Below are 22568 nucleotides of genomic sequence, written 5' to 3'. Positions count from 1 at the left end.
AGGTTCTTAGGGTTCGCCAACTATTACCGAAAGTTTATACGAGACTTTTCCACCATTGTGGCGCCTATTACTGCTTTCACTAAGAAGGGTGCTAACCCGTCCAAGTGGTCTGAAGAAGCCATGCAAGCATTTCATCTTTTAAAACAAAGGTTCATCTCTGCGCCTGTTCTGAAACAGCCTGACATCGACTCTCCTTTCATCTTAGAGGTGGATGCCTCCTCCGTTGGAGTAGGAGCGGTGTTATCTCAGAGGGCTAAAGATGGCCATTTACACCCTTGCAGTTTCTTCTCCCGGAAGTTCTCCCCAGCTGAGCGCAACTATGCCATTGGCGACCAGGAGTTGCTAGCCATCAAGCTCGCTCTAGAAGAGTGGAGGTATCTGTTGGAGGGAGCTTCTCATTCAATCACCATACTTACAGACCACAAGAACCTTTTATACCTGAAGGGCGCACAATGTCTCAACCCTCGTCAGGCCAGATGGGCACTTTTCTTTTCCAGGTTCGACTTTAAACTCCAGTTCTGTCCGGGCTCTCAGAATCGCAAGGCCGATGCCCTTTCCCGCTCATGGGAGCAAGAAAATGAGTCAGAGTCTTCAGACAAGCATCCTATTATAAATCCGTTGGCATTCTCCACGGTAGGGATGGACTCTACGCCCCCATCAGGGAAAAGTTTTGTGAAGCCGATGCTAAGGAAGAAGCTCATGCATTGGGCCCATGCTTCCCGTTTTGCCGGACATACAGGTATCCAAAAAACCCTGGAGTTTATCTCTAGGTCCTATTGGTGGCCAACTCTGAAAAAGGACGTCTTGGAGTTTATTGCATCTTGCCCAAAGTGTGCCCAACATAAAGTATCCCGCCAGTCGCCTGCGGGGCAACTGGTTCCACTATCCGTTCCCCGTCGACCATGGACCCACTTGTCGATGGATTTCATTACAGACTTACCCATGTGCAACAAGTTCAATACCATCTGGGTGGTAGTTGACCGGTTCACCAAGATGGCACACTTTATTCCTCTCACCGGTCTTCCGTCAGCTTCCAAGTTGGCTCAAGTATTCATACAAGAGATCTTCCGACTCCACGGTCTTCCTGAAGAAATTATCTCAGATCGAGGAGTTCAATTCACAGCCAAATTCTGGCGAAGTTTATGTCAAGTCCTCCAAGTCAAGCTAAAGTTTTCCACGGCTTACCATCCTCAGACCAATGGTCAAACCGAGAGGGTGAATCAGGACTTGGAGGCCTTCCTCCGCATCTATGTGTCCTCCTCTCAAGATGACTGGGTTCAATTACTTCCCTGGGCCGAGTTCTGTCATAACAACCAGTATCATTCTTCATCTGCTTCAACACCATTCTTCACTAACTTTGGATTCCACCCTAAAGTTCCTGAGTTCCAACCGCTTCCAGCAACTTCTGTTCCCGCAGTGGATATCACCTTGCATCAGTTTGCCAATATCTGGAAGAGCGTACGATCAGCTCTGCTCAAGGCATCGTTCAGGTACAAGAAGTTTGCGGATAAGAAGCGTCGAGCAGTTCCTGCTCTCAAGGTGGGTGATCGGGTATGGTTATCCACGAAGAATTTGAGGTTAAGAGTTCCCAGTATGAAGTTTGCACCTCGCTATATCGGTCCTTTCAAGATTGAACAAGTCATCAATCCTGTTGCTTACAGACTCCAGTTGCCTCCCTTCTTAAAAATACCCAGGACATTCCATGTTTCCCTGTTGAAACCGCTGATCTTGAATCGGTTTCATTCCTCACTTCCTCCAACTCCGAAAGTCCAAACTCAACGAGGCGTTGAGTATGAAGTGGCCAAGATCCTGGACTCACGTCACCGTTACGGTCAACTTCAGTATCTCATTGACTGGAAGGGTTATGGCCCTGAGGAACGTTCATGGACCAATGCTTCTGATGTCCATGCTCCTGCCTTGGTCCGGAGATTCCATTCCAAGTTTCCTCAAAAGCCAAAGAAGTGTCCTGGGGCCACTCCTAAAGGGGGGGGTGCTGTCACGATCCGGGTATCTGGATGCCATTTCTTACCCATCAGATGCCTCCTAAGGCTGGCTCAGCGCTCCAGGACCGGATCCCATCTGTTATCCTGATGTGTACATTCCTGTATCCTCTCCTGTCACTCTGGGACGCTGTCACAGTAAACGCCATATTACACCTGGCATGGCGTCTCCCGCGGCCTCCGCCGCCGTCCCTGAACTTCTGCATGCAGAGTGTCTGAGTGGCGATTACGTCAGCCGCGGCCTCCGCTGTGTCCGCGTGGTTGGATGTGCATCTGTCAGCCTGGCGCCTCCTGTCTCCGGTGGCCGGCGCCGCCATTACTGTTTTCATTACCACATGGATTACAAACCAAACTTCCCTCCAAGTGTCTGCATGGGCGCAGCCATCTTGGATTCTGTCAGCTGATCATTTCCACCAATCTGTTCTCAGTATTGATAATTTGCATAATTGCCTAGCCAATGCCTTCCTTGCTGCAGGTATAAATACACTGTGCCTGAGCAAGGAAGGCGTCAGTGCTTTGGTTGTCAAACCTAGTTCCTGTTTGTCTCTCTCCTGTGATTGTCTTCCAGGTTCCAGCTCCTGTCTCAAGACTTCCACCATAGAGACCCGCACCAGCATTCCACCTGCGGTGTAGCCTGACTCTCCAATCCATTGTGGATTCATCTGTTTCCAGCTACAACATTACCTGCTTCCAGCTCAGCTTCCAGCAGAGTACAGCTTCCCTTAAAGGGCCGGTGTCCTTTCTACACTTTACCACTCTCCACCGGTATTATTATTTCTCCGCTCTCAAGTTCTACATTTCAGTTCATATTTCATCGCTCCCAAGTTCATTTATTATTTAACTGGTTCCAGCCAGTATCCACTCCGTGCTAACAACAGTCTGGTTCCAGCCAGTATCCACAGCAGCTGTTTTCTCTTCAGCAACCCAGCTTTTCCTGGAACACCAGCTGGCACAATCCTGGGTTATCTCCATTGCTACAGTCGGGCCTGGTAAGGACTTTCCATCTAGAAGATCATAAGAACTATCTCACACTACCAGTGCCCTGTGGCTCCTGCCATCCTGTAGTATCCAGGAACTGTATTTATTCTTTGCTGACTTTTACGTTTTCTTTTACTGCTGCTGTGTTGCGGAGTTGTCATAATAAACATCATTGACTTTTATCCAAGTTGTCGTGGTCACGCCTTCGGGCAGTTATTATTCATGTTACTTACATGTCCAGGGGTCTGATACAACCTCCCAGGTTCCGGTACATCTCAGCCCCTACAACTGAGGCTGCCTCCCGTCAGCTCAGGCCCTCAGTTGTGACACCCACAATCCAACGGGCAAACCGAGCAAAACAGTATTTGCGCTTGTATTCTGCCAAACTCCAGAATGATTGGTCCGAGTTTCTTCCGTTGGCGGAGTTTGCTTACAATAATTCTTGTCATTCCTCCACTAAAGAGTCTCCATTCTTTTCAGTTTTTGGTTTTCACCCCAGAGCTAATTCTTTTTTTCATCATTCCTTAGTCTCCTCGCTAACCTTAACCTCCCATCTCAGAGCCATTTGGAAAAAAGTGCACCTTGCTCTCAGAAAAGCGGCCTTTCGAGAGAAGAAATTTTCTGACAGGCTCCGACGTCCTTGCACTTTTAAGGTGGGAGATAGGGTATGGTTGTCGACTCGTAACATCAGGCTTCGACAATCCTCGGCTAGATTGGGACCCAAATTTATTGGGCCATTTCTTATTATTAAAAGAGTCAACCCAGTTGACTTTCGGTTACGTTTACCAAGATCCCTCAGGATTGGAAATACGTTTCATTGTTCCCTGTTGAAACAATACGTTTCTTCCAGTAAATTTCCTCGGAGGATCTCTCAGGGTAGATCTCCGGTGGATGTACAGGGACAACAGGAGTTCTTGGTGGAGAAGGTTCTCGATTCCAAATTGTCCCGGGGCCGGCTTTATTTTCTGGTTCACTGGAGAGGCTATGGTCCGGAGGAAAGGTCTTGGGTCCTGGATAAGGATCTTCATGCCCCGAGGCTCAAGAGGGCATTTTTTTGGGAATTTCCTCGGAAACCTGGCTTTAGGGGTTCCTTGACCCCTCCTCAAGGGGGGGGTACTGTTAGGCGCCGGGGTCCGCTTGTCCGCGCGACCCGGCGCCTAGCATCTAGGGACGCCGTGCACGTACAGCCGTCGGCTCCCTAGCAACGCTAGACGCCGGGCGCGCTGAAGCCGCACGGACCCTAGCAACGGGGACGCCTCTGGCGGACCGCGTTCCCCGTTGCTGGGTTTTAGGATTAATGCGTTCACCTGTTCTCTGGCCGTGCAGCAAGGCAGCTGCACGGCATTTAGTCCAATCAGCCACTAAACAGCTGATTGGAGGACTCCCTGTTAAGTACACTCCCAGGGCTTCTCACAGACGCCGGTAATAGCTTCCTGCATGCTGCCTTTGTTTGCTGAGAGTCTGTTTCCAGTCCTGCTGTATCCGGTCATTCCAGTCCTCAGAAGTCCTGTACTCGGGAGTTACCATCTCGTCCCTGGAGTCCTGACTGATCACCGTTTTATATCCAGTGGTGTTCGTGAGTTGCGGCTCTGCCGTGTGTTGCGGCTCAGCCGCTTTACCTTTTATATTTTGTGTTTGGAGCATTTGCGGAGAATTCCGCTTCCACAAGTCCTCTCTGGTACTCGGCGGTGCCGGGTAGGAGAATTGGACAAGTGGATATTTTGATTGTCCTTTTCCTTGGCGGTTTCTCCGCACATATTATAGTTTTGAGTTTGCTTAGCCCCTGGCCTGGTTGTTTAGTTAGAGTGCCTCTTGTAATCACCCTGTCTCGGGTTTCCATTGTCTCTCATTAAGACCGGGGGGCATCGAAGTTGGGCAGACATAATCCGCCCTTCAAATGCGGCTGCCAAGGGCTCAAGAAACCATAGTCTCGCAGGGGATTTCTGACAACACGGGTGAGACAACAGAGTTAGGGCGCCAGGGGCTATTTTCCTGTCCTGCTCCCTTCCCCAGCATTCCGTTCCAGTGCTCCGGTCCTTGCCATAAGATCTCCTCTGACCAGAGTGCTGGAATCATAGCAACAACCACCCTTGTCACCAATTTAGGATTTTTAAATATTGTTTCTTTTCAAATGTAACATGCCACCACATGCACATGTTGGCTAGGCCCCCAATTCAGTATTCAGTATAGGGGAGGGGGGCACCAAAACATGCCCTTGCTCCAGGCACCATGGCACCTAGCTACACCTCTGGGGGGATGGGGGGGTCTTCTTCTGGACATTACCTAAGGACCCACCTAATGAGGTCAGCTAGCTGTGGTGGGTGGGTCCAAATTTTTGGCCAAAAAAATATGCTAAGAATCTCAATTTTACACCATGTTAAATTGCCGAAATTATAACAATTATTCTGATTACTACTGTTCTTAGTGCTTAGTGTGTGCACCTGTATTTTCCTTTTTTTCTGAGGGATACTACAAGTCTCAGCATAGTAGCAAGCCTCTTATCATGTTTAGAATTAGGGCGTGCAGTCCAGACCCCTCCCCCCTTCCCAATAGAGTTTATTTTACTTTAAGCTTATACAGCTCACAGATTTTTTTTCTGTTATGAAAAACAAAATGATGAAATTTTTTGCAGACAAGGAATAGTTTCCCAACATATCATAAAATAAAAGGTGGAATACTTTCGCAACACATGGGCGTATCTATTTTTGTGCAGGGTGTGCACCCGTACATGGCAGAGTGCCACAGTCTACTCGCCTGGGGGGGACACCCACCACACAGAGACTGCACACAGTCTCGCTCCTCTGTTAAACCGCCCCTGTTCCAACATATAGAAAAATAATTGAAGAATGCATCGGATAAACACATTGCCGCTGTTGAAAACTGAGATTGAAAATGTTATGAGACAAAAACAATGCAGTTTCCTTCCACCCCTCCCAAAAAATGCAGACTAATAATACCTGTATGTTCTTTTCTGTCATGCAGAATTCCTTTGTGCACTGAAAATGTCCGACAAACACAAAGCACAGATTTTTAAACAAAAAAAAGTTTCGAAACTATTTCAGACATTCACATCCTTAGCCTCTAGGTGCCCATAGTTCCACTCAAATGGTGCAGCACAACAGATTTAATTGACCATTGTAATAGTTCTCATACAGTACATTCATCAAACCTTACAGCTGCAGAAAACTGAAGGCAACACTCAATATGAATGCTACTTCCAAACATTCCACAGCATCGTAAAACTGATGCGTAAATAGGCGCATAATAGGAAAAATAAACAGCAATGATAGGATTTCATGTATTTACCTCCTACTCTTCTATCTGCAATCATCCTATAATGCTATATCATTTATTTAAGGATATTAACATACTTACACCTCTTCATCATCAACATCTTTATAGTGTGACTGGAGTTTTTGGGACACCTAATGGTTAAAGAAGCAGCCTCGCAAGAGCAGGCGTGAGTGATGCTAGAGGCAATCACTCACGCCAATATGTACTGTAAACTCAGGATAGAGCCTGCCAATCATAAAAATAGGTGTGGATGATGTTGCAAGCAGAGGTATAGCGTGGAATCATAGTGCCCAGAGCATATTCATGATCCAGCGCCCCTTCCTTATCATACTTCATTGACAGAGGTGAAACGTTGTCACCTACCTTACAGCTTGTAGTCTGGCGGGTCTGCGTCACCTCTATCGCTTCTCCGTAGCACGGTGGGACGCAGGGACCATCTAAGTGGGAGGCTTCAATCACCCTGAAATTAAATAAACTATGTAACTACAAGTCTGATATTTTATGGTTACTTACTATTAGGGGTGTGCACCGGGCCATTTTGGCGGTTTTGGATCTGTATTTCCTTTGTGTTTTGGATCTGTATTGGTTTTGCCAAAACCGCCCTTGCTAGGTTTGGTTTTGGATCATTATTTAAAAAAAAAATATATATCATAAAAACAGCTAAAATAACAGAATTTGGGTGTGTGTTTTTGTACCTACAGTATTATTATCCTTAATAACATTAATATCCACTAATTTCCTGTCTATTCTGAACACCTCACAGCTCACAACATTGTTTTCGTCCAGTTGCCAAAAGGTTGCAGTGAGGTAGCTGGATGACTAAACTAAACGACAGAAGTGAGCGGCACAAACACGTGGCACAGGTAGGAGTGGCACTGCAGTGCACTGACAGGCAGACAGTTTTATAAACTATGCCCAAAAAAGAGCACATAATGCAAACCCACCCTTATGTTGCATATTAAACAGGGCATGATCAGTTTAACAAACCAAACATTACAGCGACAGAGTCTGTCACTTGTGGCTGAAATTATTGGTTTGTTTGGACCCCCACAAAACAAGCTGGCAATGGGCGGTGCACAAACTGGCTTTAGTACTGTAGATAGGCACGATGTCGTCATCAACATCTGATTCCTCACCCCCATCAGTGTGTAAATCCTCTTCCTCACAGACTATTAATTAGTCCCCACTGGAATCCACCATCACAGGTCCCTCTCTACATTTTGTAGGTAATTGCTGGTAAAGGTCTTCCTCGTGGAATTTGTAATTAATTTTTGAATGAACATCATCTTCTCCACATTTTGGGGAAGTAACTTCCTACTCCGATCACTGACAAGGTTCCCGGCTGTTCTAAAAATTCTTCCTGAGTACCCACTGGAGGCTGGGCAACTTTAGTAAAACAAAGCCAGTGTGTGCAAGGGTTTCCAAACTACCTCTTTTTCCTGCCAGTATTGAAACGGATTGTCTGACATGCCTATTTGGATACTATCACTGAAATAGTCATCAACCATTCTTTCAGTGGTGACAGCATCATATGCAGTGACAGTAGACATGCCAGCGGGTCTCTTAGGAAAATTTATTTTTTTTCCTCGCAGCCGCAGTGGCCAGAGAAAATTAAGAAGGAGATGTTGCCGTGTCACGTTCCGCTTGATCTTAGCTGAATCGCTCCATTTCAGCTCCTCCTTTACTTTCTCCAGCCTCTTTTGCAAAAGTCTGATGAGGGGAATGACCTGACTCAACCTGGCAGTGTCCGAACTAACTTCACATGTGGCAACTTCGAAGGGTTTGAGAACCTTGCACAACACGGAAATTATTCTCCACTCTGCTTGACTCATGTGCATTTCCACTCCTTTCCCTATGTCATAGGTGGATGTGTAGGCTGAATGGCCTTTTGCTGCTCCTCCATCTGCTGAAGAATATAAAGGGTAGAATCACACCTCGTTACTACCTCTTGCTTCAGCTGATGGCAGGGCAAATTCAAGAGTGTTGCTGGTGCTCCAGTGTTTGACATGCAGTTGCTGAATGTCGGAAATGTCCACAAATTTTTCGGGCCACCGACAGCATCTCCTGCACGCCCCTGTCATTTAAAAAAAAAAAATCTGCAACACCAAATTAATTGTGTGAGCAAAACATAGGACATGTTGGAATTGGCCCAGATGTAATGCTCTCACAATATTGGTGGCATTGTCAGATATCACAAATCCTGAGGAGAGTCCAAGTGGGGTAAGCCATTGTGCAATGATTTCCCTGAATTTTTCGAAGAGGTCAGCGGAGTTCCTCTTACTGAAACCAGTGATACACAGCATAGCCTGCCTCTTAATGAGTTGGCATTTGCGAGATGCTGCCGCAGCTGTTGGTGCTGCGGAAGGCAATATATCTACCCAGTGGGCTGTCACAGTCACATAGTCTTAGTTGCCCTCTTCCACTTGTCCACATATCCGTGGTTAAGTGGACAGTGGGTACAATGGCATTTCTGAGGATACTAATAACACTTTTTTTAATGTCCTTGTACAGGCTGGAAATTGCTTGTCTAGTTAAGTGGACTCTAGACGAGATTTGTTACTGGAGACACAGTACGTCAATCAACTGTCTAAATCCAACTGCACTAATGGTGGATACTGGACACACATCTAACACCAGCATAGTTGTTATGGCCATAGTAATCTGCTTTGCAACTGTGTGACTGCTGTCATACTTCATCCTCCTTGCAAAGGACTGTTGAACAGTCAATTGTTTTGTTAAACTACAAGTAGTCTACCAGGTCCCCTTCTGGTATGAAGATCGACTCCTAGCAGCAGCAACAGCAGCATCAGCAGTAAGCGTAGTACTCAATGATCCTCTGGAGGAATTGGATACAGGACTACTTCTGATCCTAATTGAGGAGGAAATTGACAATGAGGGTGTTGGTTGTGGGGATTGCAGGCGCTTGGATCCAACGGAGAAAAGGAAGCTAGCTGTCGCTGGACTGGTTACGTTCTTATTCGAAGTTTCTGAATGTTTCAACAACTTGTGATGTATGCGCTGCAAGTGGCATAACAGGGAGGAGGTTCCTAGGTGGTTATGGTCCCTACCTCTACTTACAACGGCTTTACAAAAGCTGCAGATGGCTACACAGTAATTGTCCGGGTGTGGGGAGAAATAATTCAACACAGAAGAGGTGGATTTTTTTTGTCTTTTCCCCAGGCATGACAGTGGGCTTGTTTTTCATACCATAGGCAACAACTGTCTCCACTGGAGCCTTATTTAAACAAACCACAATCCCAACATCAAAATCCTCATGGTCAACATTCTCATAAGCGCCAGCTACACCAATATCCTCCTCCTCCTGGAGTACTTCTACAGTGACATCCTCAATCTCAATGTCAGCACATTGACAGGCGCTGCTCCTCCCAACACTTACAGAGGGCATGCGAATGGTGGAAGGGGCCTCCTCTTCCCATACAATATTGGAAAGGTCAGGCTTATATAGTACATCGCAACCGCGGACAAACTTGGACTCTCCTTGGGGATTGGGGATATTTCTGAACGCACAGTTGGTTCCTGTGCCTTAACAGGATTTATTTTTTTAACTGTACTACAGGGAGTGGGGCTTACATGATTACTATGAGACGCAGAACTACCAGTCATAAACACAGGCCAAGGCCTTAACCTTTCCTTGCCACTTTGTGTAGTGAATGGCATATTGCCACTTTTAGGTTTTTCGTCAGCTAACTTTCCATTTTTTATTTATCACAGTAAATATGGCTTCTTTGATTTTACATGCCCTGTACGCCATTGGGCATCGGCCTTAGCCGATGACGTTGGCGGACTTCCATTGTCAATGTCATGACTAGAGGCAGCAGCTTCAGCACTAGTTGTAGGAAGTGGTTCCTGATCTTTCAATTGTTTGTCATCCATTTCTATCAACACAAAGGGGGGTACAGCAACAGTGTCACACAAATGAGAGATATATATAATAATTACACACTGCGGTTGACTTCATTGACAGCATTGCACAATACGTGTATGAGTAGGAAATAATAGTCACAGTGTGGCATCCCAGGAGAGACCTTGCTGACCAGTTGGATATCAAGCTGCAGGGGTTAACAAACCCCCCCCCCCATCCTATCTTTGTCATCACCAGCAACTAAATGACCCCTCAAGCTGGGGGCCTGGTGGAGGAAAACTAGGAAAGTGAAGGGGGAGGTGTACTACAAAAGTGTTAGCTGGAACACAAAACAAAGGGGGTCATTCCGAGTTGTTCGCTCGTTGCCGATTTTCGCAACGGAGCGATTAAGGCAAAAATGCGCATGCGCATGGTACGCAGTGTGCATGCGGTAAGTATTTTAGCACAAAACTTAGTAGATTTACTCACGTCCGAACGAAGAATTTTCATCGTTGAAGTGATCGGAGAGTGATTGACAGGAAGTGGGTGTTTCTGGGCGGAAACTGGCCGTTTTCTGGGAGTGTGCAGAAAACGCGGGAGTGTCTGGAGAAATAGGGGAGTGGCTGGCCGAACGCAGGGCGTGTTTGTGACGTCAAACCAGGAACAAAACGGCCTGAGCTGATCGCAATCTGTGAGTAGGTCTGGAGCTACTCAGAAACTGCTAAGAATTTTCTATTCGCAATTCTGCTAATCTTTCGTTCGCTATTCTGCTAAGCTAAGATACACTCCCAGAGGGCGGCGGCCTAGCGTGTGCAATGCTGCTAAAATCTGCTAGCGAGCAAACAACTCTGAATCACCCCCAAAGAGTCCATGATGGGGAGATGTAAAGCAGTTAGCCAGAGAAAGTCACATGATGTGTGAAAGCCTGATATAGGAGACAAGAAAGAAAGGCAAGCAGCAAATGGGAAAGACAGTGTCCAGAGAGACAAACTGCATTAAAGAGGTGGCTGAGACTTGTGGTGCCACAGCCAGACCAAGCATTCCAGTGGAAATGAAAGCTCCAAGTAATCCCAGATTGCCCTGAAGAAGGAGGAGAAGCCTGATTTGGTGAGAGACACCCATTTCTTCTATGCATTCACCTGCCTGTACTAGACATTGTCTGTAATACATATATCTTATTATATAGCTTATTGCCTTATTCATCCTATCCTATGAATATGGTCTGACTCCATTTCCAGTTCTGGGACAGATATAATTATTACACTGTGTATTGCCCTGAGGAATGTTCAGTGCTAAACTATACAGAGATAATGTTACACTGTCACCAGGTGGACAATTTATCAAATCACATGGACTGGTGTTGAACACAAAAATGACATTGGCCCTCATTCCGAGTTGATCGCTCGCAAGCTGCTTTTAGCAGCATTGCACGCGCTAGGCCGCCGCCCTCTGGGAGTGTATCTTAGCTTAGCAGAAGTGCGACCGAAAGGTTAGCAGTTCTGCTACTAAAAAATGTCATGCAGTTTCAGAATGGCTCGATACTTACTCCTAGCTTGCGATCTGTGTTCGGCCAGCCACTCCCCCATTTTTGCCTGGCACTCCTGCGTTTTTTAGCACACTCCCTGAAAACGCTGAGTTGCCGCCCAGAAACACCCACTTCCTGTCAATCAAACAACGAACACTCGAGCGACTGAAAAGCGTCGCTCGAGCTTGTGTAAAACTACAAAGTTTTGTGTGAAAGCACCATGCGCATGCGCAGAATTGCCGTTTCTCCACCTGATCGCTGCGCTGCGAAAATCGGCAGCGAGCGATCAACTCGGAATGAGGGCCCTTGTGTTCTGGACTGTTCATCGATTTAAGGTTAATTGAACCAAACAATACTGAGAGTGTATAGGAATGTATGTGACTATATTATTACATGCTTAAGTAGACATGATTGCAAACTGCTAAGTAGAAATCATTGACGACTGTTAAGTAGGCATTAGTGATTCCTGTGTTGATATGATTTGAGAAATGCAACTGTCACCCAACAGTCGCAGGTACAGTCTGATCATGATCCGATCAGTGCCCTTAACAGCAAGCTCGCCCTCCAGGATGGGACAGAAGCTGGAGGAACTCAGCCAGAAACGAGTCCGGACCAGATGTAGGGATTTGTGCACTGGTCATGGAGAGAGAGGTCCCTCAAGATGGGATGTTTGCTGGGAGAATGGAGGACGTCTGACCGACCATTTTGATGCCCAAGAAAGACCCATATGTTGGCAGTCCTTGAGAACAGCAGAGAGACTTGAACCACCCTGGGAAGAATGACCCAGAGTTGCAAGTCCAAACGTGGTGTTTCAGAACCAAGGGGGTCATTCCGAGTTGTTCGCTCGCAAGCTGCTTTTAGCAGCTTTGCACACGCTAAGCCGCCGCCTACTGGGAGTGAATCTTAGCTTATCAAAATTGCGAACGAAAGATTAGCAGAATTGCGAATAGACACTTCTTAGCAGTTTCTGAGTAGCTCCAGACTTACTCGGCATCTGCGATCAGTTCAGTGCTTGTCGTTCCTGGTTTGATGTCACAAACACACCCAGCGTTCGCCCAGACACTCCCCCGTTTCTCCAGCCACTCCCGCATTTTTCCCGGAAACGGTAGCGTTTTTTCGCACACTCCCATAAAACGGCCTGTTTCCGCCCAGAAACACCCACTTCCTGTCAATCACATTACGATCACCAGAACGAAGAAAAAACCTCGTAATGCCGTGAGTGAAATTCCTAACTGCATAGCAAATTTACTTAGCGCAGTCGCACTGCGGACATTGCGCATGCGCATTAGCGACTATTCGCTCCGTTGCGACAAAAAAATAACGAGCGAACAACTCGGAATGACCCCCCAAGTGAGCATGTCTGGCGTACCAGCTAATGGTGATGTTTAAAAGGCGAATTGCAAGTCAAGTCGTGTGGTTCAGTGTATCACGTGGCTACGGATTTATAAAGCAAACAGACACCAAAAGAAGAGTGTACGCACATTATACTGGCATTTAGTAGACCCGCCGAAAAGAGTGCTTCCGGAGCCTGCGAAGAGGCGAAATAGTCAAATTTGAATTGATTAATGGAAAGCAGGGCATCAAGGCTGTTAACATAGCTGGTCCTGGTGGTGCTCCTGTGCGAGGAAACACACATGTTGTGGATCGCAATTAGCACTGGCACAATCAGCATCACAGAGGCCCTCCACGCAATTGTCGGCAAAACTACCAATACAATGGAGGTGGAGAGGAGCTAGGAGAAATTCAAAGTGTGTAAGAAAATGCTAATTTTCGAAGTCCTCACCAGAGGTGTCGTTACCTACCATCCAACCAGATTAGACCAGAGGAACCAAGATGACAAGAAACTGGTGTCCCAATGCAGAATAAATCATTGGGGCGGACGGACAAACCGGACATGAAGGAACAGAGTGAAATGGTGCAATTGAGCTTGCAGGATGCAGTCAGGCCTGAACTCCCTCTAGAGCTAGTATGTGAGAGCACACCAAAAGTGAGAGACACAGATTCCAGTACAGACAACCCCAGTCAGGGAGACACAAGTGCCACTGACCGGGAAGGGGACGCTGAAGAAACCATTCAAACGGCCATGGCAGAGGGATCAGGGACCCTCAAACCCCAGGGTACAGGTTCAGTTATGTCACAATCCGAGTCTATTGTCCCGGTATGTAGAGAAGTATGGCCGGGATAATGGGTACACCACAATAAATGGTGAGAATTTTGCCTTCATGGTGCAGCAGGCTATAGGGGGGTCTAAGAAAAATATCAAAAGAGCTTCCTGTGTTGTGTAGACAGTAGCCTATGATGTAGAGTACACTCTATAGCTACTGCCTGTATCTACCAGCATGTGTAATTGCCCATTGTTATAAAGTTAAGCATTAAAACTGCTAATCCCTAGAATGGAGGAAAGAAACTGTTATTCAGAGCAACACCCTTGGGAGCCCTGTGTTTGGTGCCACAAGGGGAATGGAGTCCCCGATTTGTTTGAAAATTTGTGAAGGTTTGTTTATTGGGAGGGGCCCATGAGAGCCACCTGTCTCTTTTGACCAAGGCAGGGGGAGACAAGCGCAGGCGACAGCAGGTTCTAAGTGTTTGGCGCAATTTCTACAAGATGTTGGGACCTTCATCATCAGCTGTGTTCAGGACTTTTGATTGAATGCCACCAGCACAAAACAGAATTAAATATATATATTTGTATTATTTATTTTAACACTGGGGCAGAGCCCCTGGATGGGCTGACAGAGAGCGCCCACTTGACAGATAGAGCAGCCCCTGGAGGACACAGCAGCCCTTGTATAAGGACACAACAGCCCCTTAGATAGATTACACGGCAGCCCCTTAGATGTCACACCAGCCCCCTAGATGTCACACCAGCCCCTTAGATGACACAGCAGCCTCTAAATGTGAGCCCACAGTATTAGATGTCATAGCAGCCCCTTAGATAGATGTCACAGCAGCTCTTTAGATGTCACAGCAGCCCCTAAATGTGAGCCCACAGCTGTGGACACATCGGTGCTGTACAACATCCAAAGCCGAAGTGAAGATGGCACTGATCACTGGAGACCAGTGTCGGACTGGGGCACGAAGGGCCCACCGGGGAAATGTAGTGGTAGGGGCCCATGCGTAAGGGTGTGGCCAGGCAATAGTGGAGGTGTGGCCAACCACCACAGAGTCCCGGCTAACCAGTAGAGAGTGCGTGGGCTGGGTCCCTTGATAAATATATATATAGTAAACACTGCTTGTGCATGCATGGTAATGTAGAAGATTAATAACAGGAGGAGGTGGCCCCACAAGAAGTGGGGCCCACCGGTGGTTTCCCCTGTTCCCCTGTGGCCCAGTCCAACCCTGCTGGAGACTTATATAGAATCCAAAACCTGCGAGAATCTGACAGCGGGATGATGACGTTTTGCCTCGTTTTGGGATCCGAGTAAGGCGGGAAGTCCCGAGCGGGACTCGGATTCCGTCTCGGATCGGGAAGTTCGGGAGGGTTCGGTTCAATGGGAACTGAACCCGCTCATCTCTAGTTGCCTTTAGTATTGCATTTTGTTCCACCTCTACTGCTCTCCTTCCAAGTTCCCCCAATCTGCCAAAGAATCACTAACACATCTCCCCATCCCTGCAAGTCATCCTTCCTAAAACCTAACACTTCTGTTTTTGTATGGCATGAGTTGGACCCTGTCTTTATACTAAATCATACTGTTTGATGATCATTGGATCCTAGGTTCCCACCCCGCATTTATGTCTGATATTCTGTCACAATTTGCAAGTATCAAGTCTAAAATAGAAGTACAAGTGCACCTTTTTTCACATTAGGAGGATATGTAGCAGTGGTGGGTCTCGTGCAGCCAAGAAGGGGGTGTGGCCTCAGAGAAACCCTTTATACATCATTATGGGGGCATGGCCTAGCATCCCTAGAAATTTTTCAAGCACAGCCTGTAACCTGGTAGTTAAGAGCCGATTGGCTGGTACTTTTTCTCTCTCCACTTTATCTCTCTACAACGCTTAGTACATCAGTACCTAAAAATTCTGTTTTAGCTGACTTGACCACTATGTAGATTACACATCCTTATGGGTTATTTTAACTCACCCAGGGCACATTGTTGCAACCAGGTGATAGAAATAGAGATGTGCACCGGAAATGTTTTGGGTTTTGTGTTTTGGTTTTGGATTCGGTTCCACGGCCGTGTTTTGGATTCGGACGCGTTTTGGCAAAACCTCCCTGAAATTTTTTTGTCTGATTCGAGTGTGTTTTGGATTCGGGTGTTTAAAAAAAAAAAAAAAACCCTCAAAAACAGCTTAAATCATAGAATTTGGGGATAATTTTGATCCTATAGTATTATTAACCTCAATAACCATAATTTCCACTCATTTCCAGTCTATTCTGAACACCTCACATCTCACAATATTATTTTTAGTCCTAAAATTTGCACTGAGGTCGCTGGATGACTAATCTAAGCGACCCAAGTGGCCGGCACAAACACCTGGCCCATCTAGGAGTGGCACTGCAGTGTCAGGCAGGATGGCCCTTCAAAAAAATAGCCCCAAACAGCACATGATGCAAAGAAAAATGAAAGAAAAAAGAGGTGCAAGATGGAATTGTCCTTGGGCCCTCCCACCCACCCTTATGTTGTATAAACAGGACATGCACACTTTAACAAACCTATCATTTCAGCGACAGGGTCTGCCACACGACTGTGACTGAAATGACTGGTTGGTTTGGGCCCCACCAAAAAAGAAGCAATCAATCTCTCCTTGCACAAACTGGCTCTACAGAGGCAAGATGTCCACCTCCTCCTCATCGTCCGATTCATCACCCCTTTCACTGTGTACATACCCCTCCTCACAGAGTATTAATTCGTCCCCACTGGAATCCACCATCTCAGGTCCCTGTGTACTTTCTGGAGGCAATTGCTGGTGAATGTCTCCACGGAGGAATTGATTATAATTCATTTTGATGAACATCATCTTCTCCACATTTTGTGGAAGTAACCTTGTACGCCGATCGCTGACAAGGTGACCGGCTGCACTAAACACTCTTTCAGAGTATACACTGGAGGGGGGGAACTTAGGTAAAATAAAGCCAGTTTGTGCAAGGGCCTCCAAATTGCCTCTTTTTCCTGCCAGTTTACGTACGGACTGTCTGACGTGCCTACTTGGATGCTGTCACTCATATAATCCTCCACCATTCTTTCAATGGTGACAGAATCATATGCAGTGACAGTAGACGACATGTCAGTAATCATTGGCAGGTCCTTCAGTCCGGACCAGATGTCAGCATTCGCTCCAGACTGCCCTGCATCACCGCCAACGGGTGGGCTCGGAATTCTTAGCACCAGTCAGGAGAGGACTCGTCAGACTTGCCAGTGACATGGCCTGCAGGACTATTGGCGTTCGTGTCTAAGGAGGAAATTGACACTGAGGGAGTTGGTGGTGTGGTTTCCAGGAGCTTGGGTACAAGAGGAAGGGATTTAGTGGTCAGTGGACTGCTTCCGCTGTCACCCAAAGTTTTTGAACTTGTCAATGACTTCTGATGAATGCGCTCCAGGTGACGTATAAGGGAGGATGTTCCGAGGTGGTTAACGTCCTTACCCCTACTTATTACAGCTTGACAAAGGCAATACACGACTTGACACCTGTTGTCCGCATTTCTGTTAAAATACTTCCACACCGAAGAGGTGATTTTTTTTGTAATTTGACCAGGCATGTCAATGGCCATATTCATCCCACGGACAACAGGTGTCTCCCCGGGTGCCTGACTTAAACAAACCACCTCACCATCAGAATCCTCCTTGTCAATTTCCTCCTCAGCGCCAGCAACACCCATATCCTCATCCTGGTGTACTTCAACAGTGACATCTTCAATTTGACTATCAGGAACTGGACTGTGGGTGCTCCTTCCAGCACTTGCAGTGGGCGTGCAAATGGTGGAAGGAGTCACCTCTTCCCGTCCAGTGTTGGGAAGGTCAGGCATCGCCACCGACACAAGTGGACTCTCCTTGGGGATTTGTGATTTAGAAGAACGCACAGTTCTTTGCTGTGATTTTGCCAGCTTAAGTCTTTTCATTTTTCTAGCAGGAGGATGAGTGCATCCATCCTCATGTGAAGCTGGACCACTAACCATGAACATATGCCAGGGCCTCAGCCGTTCCTTGCCACTCCGTGTCGTAAATGGCATATTGGCAAGTTTACGCTTCTCATCAGACGCTTTTAATTTAGATTTTTGGGTCATTTTACTGAACTTTAGTTTTTTGGATTTTACATACTCTCTACTATGACATTGGGCATCGGCCTTGGCAGACGACGTTGATGGCATTTCATAGTCTCGGCCATGACTAGTGGCAGCAGCTTCAGCACGAGGTGGAAGTGGATCTTGATCTTTCCCTATTTTACCCTCCACATTTTTGTTCTCCATTTTTTAATGTGTGGAATTATATGCCAGTAATATATCAATAGCAATGGCCTACTGTACTGTCTGTACTACTACTCCTGGTCACCAAAATGCTGCACTGTCCTACTATATACTGCTCACAATAATGCAGCACAGATATGGATAGTATACTTGACACAGAGCTGCAAGATACAGCAATGGGTACTGTACTATATGTATACTGCTGGTCACCAAAATGCTGCACTGTCCTACTATATACTGCTCACAATAATGCAACACAGATATGGATAGTATACTTGACACAGAGCTGCAAGATACAGCAATGACCTACTGTACTGTACTATATGTATACTGCTAGTCACTAAAATGCTGCACTGTCCTACTATATACTGCTCACAATAATGCAGCACAGATATGGATAGTATACTTGACACAGAGCTGCAAGATACAGCAATGACCTACTGTACTGTACTATATGTATACTGCTGGTCGCCAAAATGCTGCACTGTCCTACTATATACTGCTCCCAATAATGCAGCACAGATATGGATAGTATACTTGACACAGAGCTGCAAGATACAGCAATGGCCTACTGTACTGTACTACCATAATTATATTATATACTGGTGGTTCCCACAATGCAGCACACTGAGCACAGATATTTGCAGCACACTGAGCACAGATATGGAGCGTTTTCAGGCAGAGAACGTAGATATTTGCAGCACACTGAGCACAGATATTTGCAGCACACTGAGCACAGATAGGGAGCTTTTCAGTGAGAGAACGCAGCCACGTCCTCTCCGTTCAATCTCAAATGCACGAGTGAAAATGGCGGCGACGCGTGGCTCTTTATGTAGAATACGAATCTCGCGAGAATCCGACAGCGGGATGATGACATTCAGGTGCATTCGGGTTAACCGAGCAAGGCGGGAAGATCCGAGGCTGCCTCGGACCCGTGTAAAATAGGTGAAGTTCGGGGGGGTTCGGATCTCGGAGAACCAAACCCGCTCATCTCTAGATAGAAGCACAGTTCCTAGTCACCAATACAAACTCAGGTTATCTCCCCATTGTGTTGGAGCTAGTGGTGAGTTAGGGGCAATAGCCAGCTCATGATTGGCGGGGAAATTATAAGACTTATCTCTGTGTGTCCTCTCCACATGGCAGTTGGTGATCACTGGCTCTCTGTGGAGAAGGTCCCTTGGTTTCACATTGACCTCATCTACGCTGCCAATTAACCCTTGTAGCTCCACAGGATATCTTAGCCTTTTAACTATAGTAGACAATATGGCCACTGTTATGCCAGGTACACACTGGAGCAATCTCAGCCCAATATGTCATTTCCAGCCGATTCGGAATGACTATCGGCCGGACTGAGCTAATATTTAAAGGTGTAAAAATCAGACCCCAGATCTGTGGGTGTGACCCAATTAAATAAACCTTTCTGTTTCTGGGTTTGCTCTGCAGGTCATGTAGCCACATTTTTCAGTCTGATTCATAAATGGTCAGCTCCATCTACCAATTAACTCTCCTACCCAATAATTGTGCGGCACAACCTGCTTGGATATGCTGGCAGCTGAGAAGCAGGCAGAGGATGTGTTTAGATCATGACAATAAGAAGACCGATAGAGGGAACCCGATGGCCGGAATCCTTACACATCTAAGTAAGTATTTTTACCCTACCCCCACCCCAAATCCTAACCCTAACCTCACCCTCCTGCAGCCTAACCGTAACCCCCCCCCCCCCCCACCGCAGCCTAACACTACGAATCCTCCCCCTAGTGCTTAACCCCAAACCCTGTACTTCCCTCTGGGATGTGTCTGGATTCTGGCTGTGAGTATACCACTGTCGGTATCCCGACTGCCAGGATTTTGACCCAGGGCTGTTTCTTGGGCCGGGCGAGCTGTGTAATCGCACGGGGCGCTGTGGCCAGTGTTTTTGGCTGGACCTCTAGCATCTGTCATGGAAGAGGATGCCAATACCTGGAAGTGCCGGGAACCATTGGGGACCCACCGGGATATGCTGCAGTGACCACGGGCGCGGAATGTAAGGTGGCCCACAGCGTGAAACTCCTTGACAATGAGCAAACAGGTAACAATTACAGGGGGCAGGCCAGGGCATAACTGTGGGGCATAAGAAGTTATGCTGGGCAGTAGTGTGTGGGGCATAATAAATTGTCAGGGGCATTACTGGGTAGTACAATAATACACAGTAATGCCCCTGACACTTTATTATGCCCCACACAGTACTGCCCAAGACAATTTATTATGCCCCACAGTAACACAGTGTACAGATTATTATGGTGCAGGGGGCATTAATGTGTGGGGCACATTATGGTGCAGGGGGCATTACTGTGGGGCATATTATGGTGCAGGAGGCATTATGGTGTGGGGCATATTATGGTGCAGGGGGCATTACTGTGTGGGGCACATTATGGTGCAGGGAGCATTATTGAGTGGGGCATTACTGTGTTGTTTATTTATGGTGCAAGGGGCATTACTGTGTGGTGTACAATATGGTGCAAGGGGCAATACTGTGTGGGGCATAATATGGTTGAAATTTTTTTCTTTCCTGTAAGGTGGCCTTTTCTTGCAAGACCACGCCCATTTTAGTGAGGCCACACCCAGTTTAGCGAGGCTACGCCACCTCTCGGGGGGCGTGCACAAAAATTTACTTTTTAAAATGTCGATGGGGGGGGCACATTTTTTTACTGTTCGCACTCGGAGCCAAGATGTCTAGAAATGGTGAGATATCCAAAAAAGAACTTGGATCATTGCTTTCAAAGGGACAGTAAATTACAGCGCTGACAGAAGCGAGAAACCTTTGGAGGAAAGGACGAGGAAAACATTTTACTTTTCAATAAGCTTGGACGGAGCTGGCACAGACCAAATCTAATTCACTGCAGGCACCTGATTAAATGCATCTGATTGTTGTAATAAACAGGATTCTTGAGTTCATCTTTTTCCCCAGGAGTAGAATGACTGTGAGTATAATGTATAACACACTGACTGCTGCATTGTCTGGGCTATGGAAATGTACAGTAAGTGGCAAATAAAAGGAAATTGGTACCTCGTAATGTATCATATGGGGAAAAGATAATTTTACTCATCTCATGTCCTCCAAATGACCTCATGATGGTGCTATCCTAATCAGAGATGGTAAGCACTGGAACTCCAGGCTCATTTCACTAAACAGGACTCCCAGTTCTTGAAACAGAAGCACTGGCCACAACAATCAATGAATTAAAAGCATTAGATAGCAAAATATATGGGCATTTATAATACATAGGGGGAAATGTATCAAACCTTGGTGAGAGATAAAGTACCAACCAACCAGTTTATTACTGTCATGTTACAGGCTGTATTTGATAAATGACAGGAACTGATTGGTTGGTACTTGGGGGGTAATTCTGAGTTGATCGCAGCAGCAAGTTTGTTAGCAATTGGGCAAAACCATGTGCACTGCAGGGGGAGCAGATATAACATTTGCAGAGAGAGTTAGATTTGGGTGGGTTATATCGTTTCTGTGCAGGGTAAATACTGGCTGCTTTATTTTTACACTGCAATTTAGATTTCAGTTTGAACACACCCCACCCAAATCTAACTCTCTCTGCACATGTTACATCTGCCCCTCCTGCAGTGCACATGGTTTTGCCCAATTGCTAACAAACTTGCTGCTGCGATCAACTCAGAATTAGGCCCTTTATCTCTCTACACTTCATCTCACTCCAGCTTTGATGCATTTTGGTGACATTTCTCCTAATCCAGGTCCCAACCACTTGCCCCACTCACATTCACCTGATTCACAGCAATATAGAAATCCAGCTAACCTCATACACCTCACATGTTTCCCATCACCCCCCATACAACGATTATGTGCCTTATGACCATAGAAAATGCTTATCTTTTTGAGGTGAGGTAATCCTGAATGCACCTCACCTCAAAAAGATAAGCATTTTCTATGGTTACTCTCCAAAATACTTTTTAACTACTCTGTTTTAAAAATGGTAGTTTGACTTTTTAAATTTAGGCGGTTTTTTTCAACTGTTTCAATTTTTTTATTTTTTTGGGTCTGTTATATATGATCCTGTGAGACATATTTTAAACCTTGCTGTCTTATTGTTATACATAAAAAATATTATATACTAAAGAATTACCTTTTTACTACACATACTGGTTTAGATTGTGTGTATATATAATCACTGACACTAGTAGTCGCCCCAACTTCCCCATCCTTACTGTATATCCATCACCCTCTCCAAGTGACTGACAATGCTAAATTCCTTTGTCGTATAATCAACCCTTACGAAGCTAAGAACACTGTACGCTGTTTACTTAAGAAGTACCGTAATGGTACGCTATCTGCGTAGCGATCGCTCAGCCGTAGGCGAGACGCTCAAGCGTCACGTTCGCTCACGGCCTAGTGATCACAGGACACGTTATTGGTTATGTCTAGGGGAAAGATTCGCTGTAACGTAGCGTACGCTCGAGACCACGAGGAGGTCACCAGCGGTGCAGACGCTCACAGCA

General features: G+C 46.3%; 1 protein-coding gene across 1 annotated transcript in view; it reads right to left on the bottom strand.

Annotated features, from left to right (window-relative positions):
- LOC134997163 (antizyme inhibitor 2-like) overlaps positions 1 to 22568 on the bottom strand; it is a 154155-nt gene that overhangs the window by 97562 nt on the left and 34025 nt on the right. Inside the window, exon 2 of the mRNA XM_063951254.1 lies at positions 6636 to 6732. The gene's annotated coding sequence lies outside the window, so the exon portion shown is untranslated. The remainder of the gene's footprint in view (positions 1 to 6635; positions 6733 to 22568) is intronic.

Source organism: Pseudophryne corroboree, chromosome 2 (genome assembly GCF_028390025.1).
Source record: "Pseudophryne corroboree isolate aPseCor3 chromosome 2, aPseCor3.hap2, whole genome shotgun sequence".
NCBI classification, from domain to species: domain Eukaryota; kingdom Metazoa; phylum Chordata; class Amphibia; order Anura; family Myobatrachidae; genus Pseudophryne; species Pseudophryne corroboree.
Note: the sequence above shows the minus strand (reverse complement) of the source record. Positions and strands in the feature narration are given on the sequence as shown.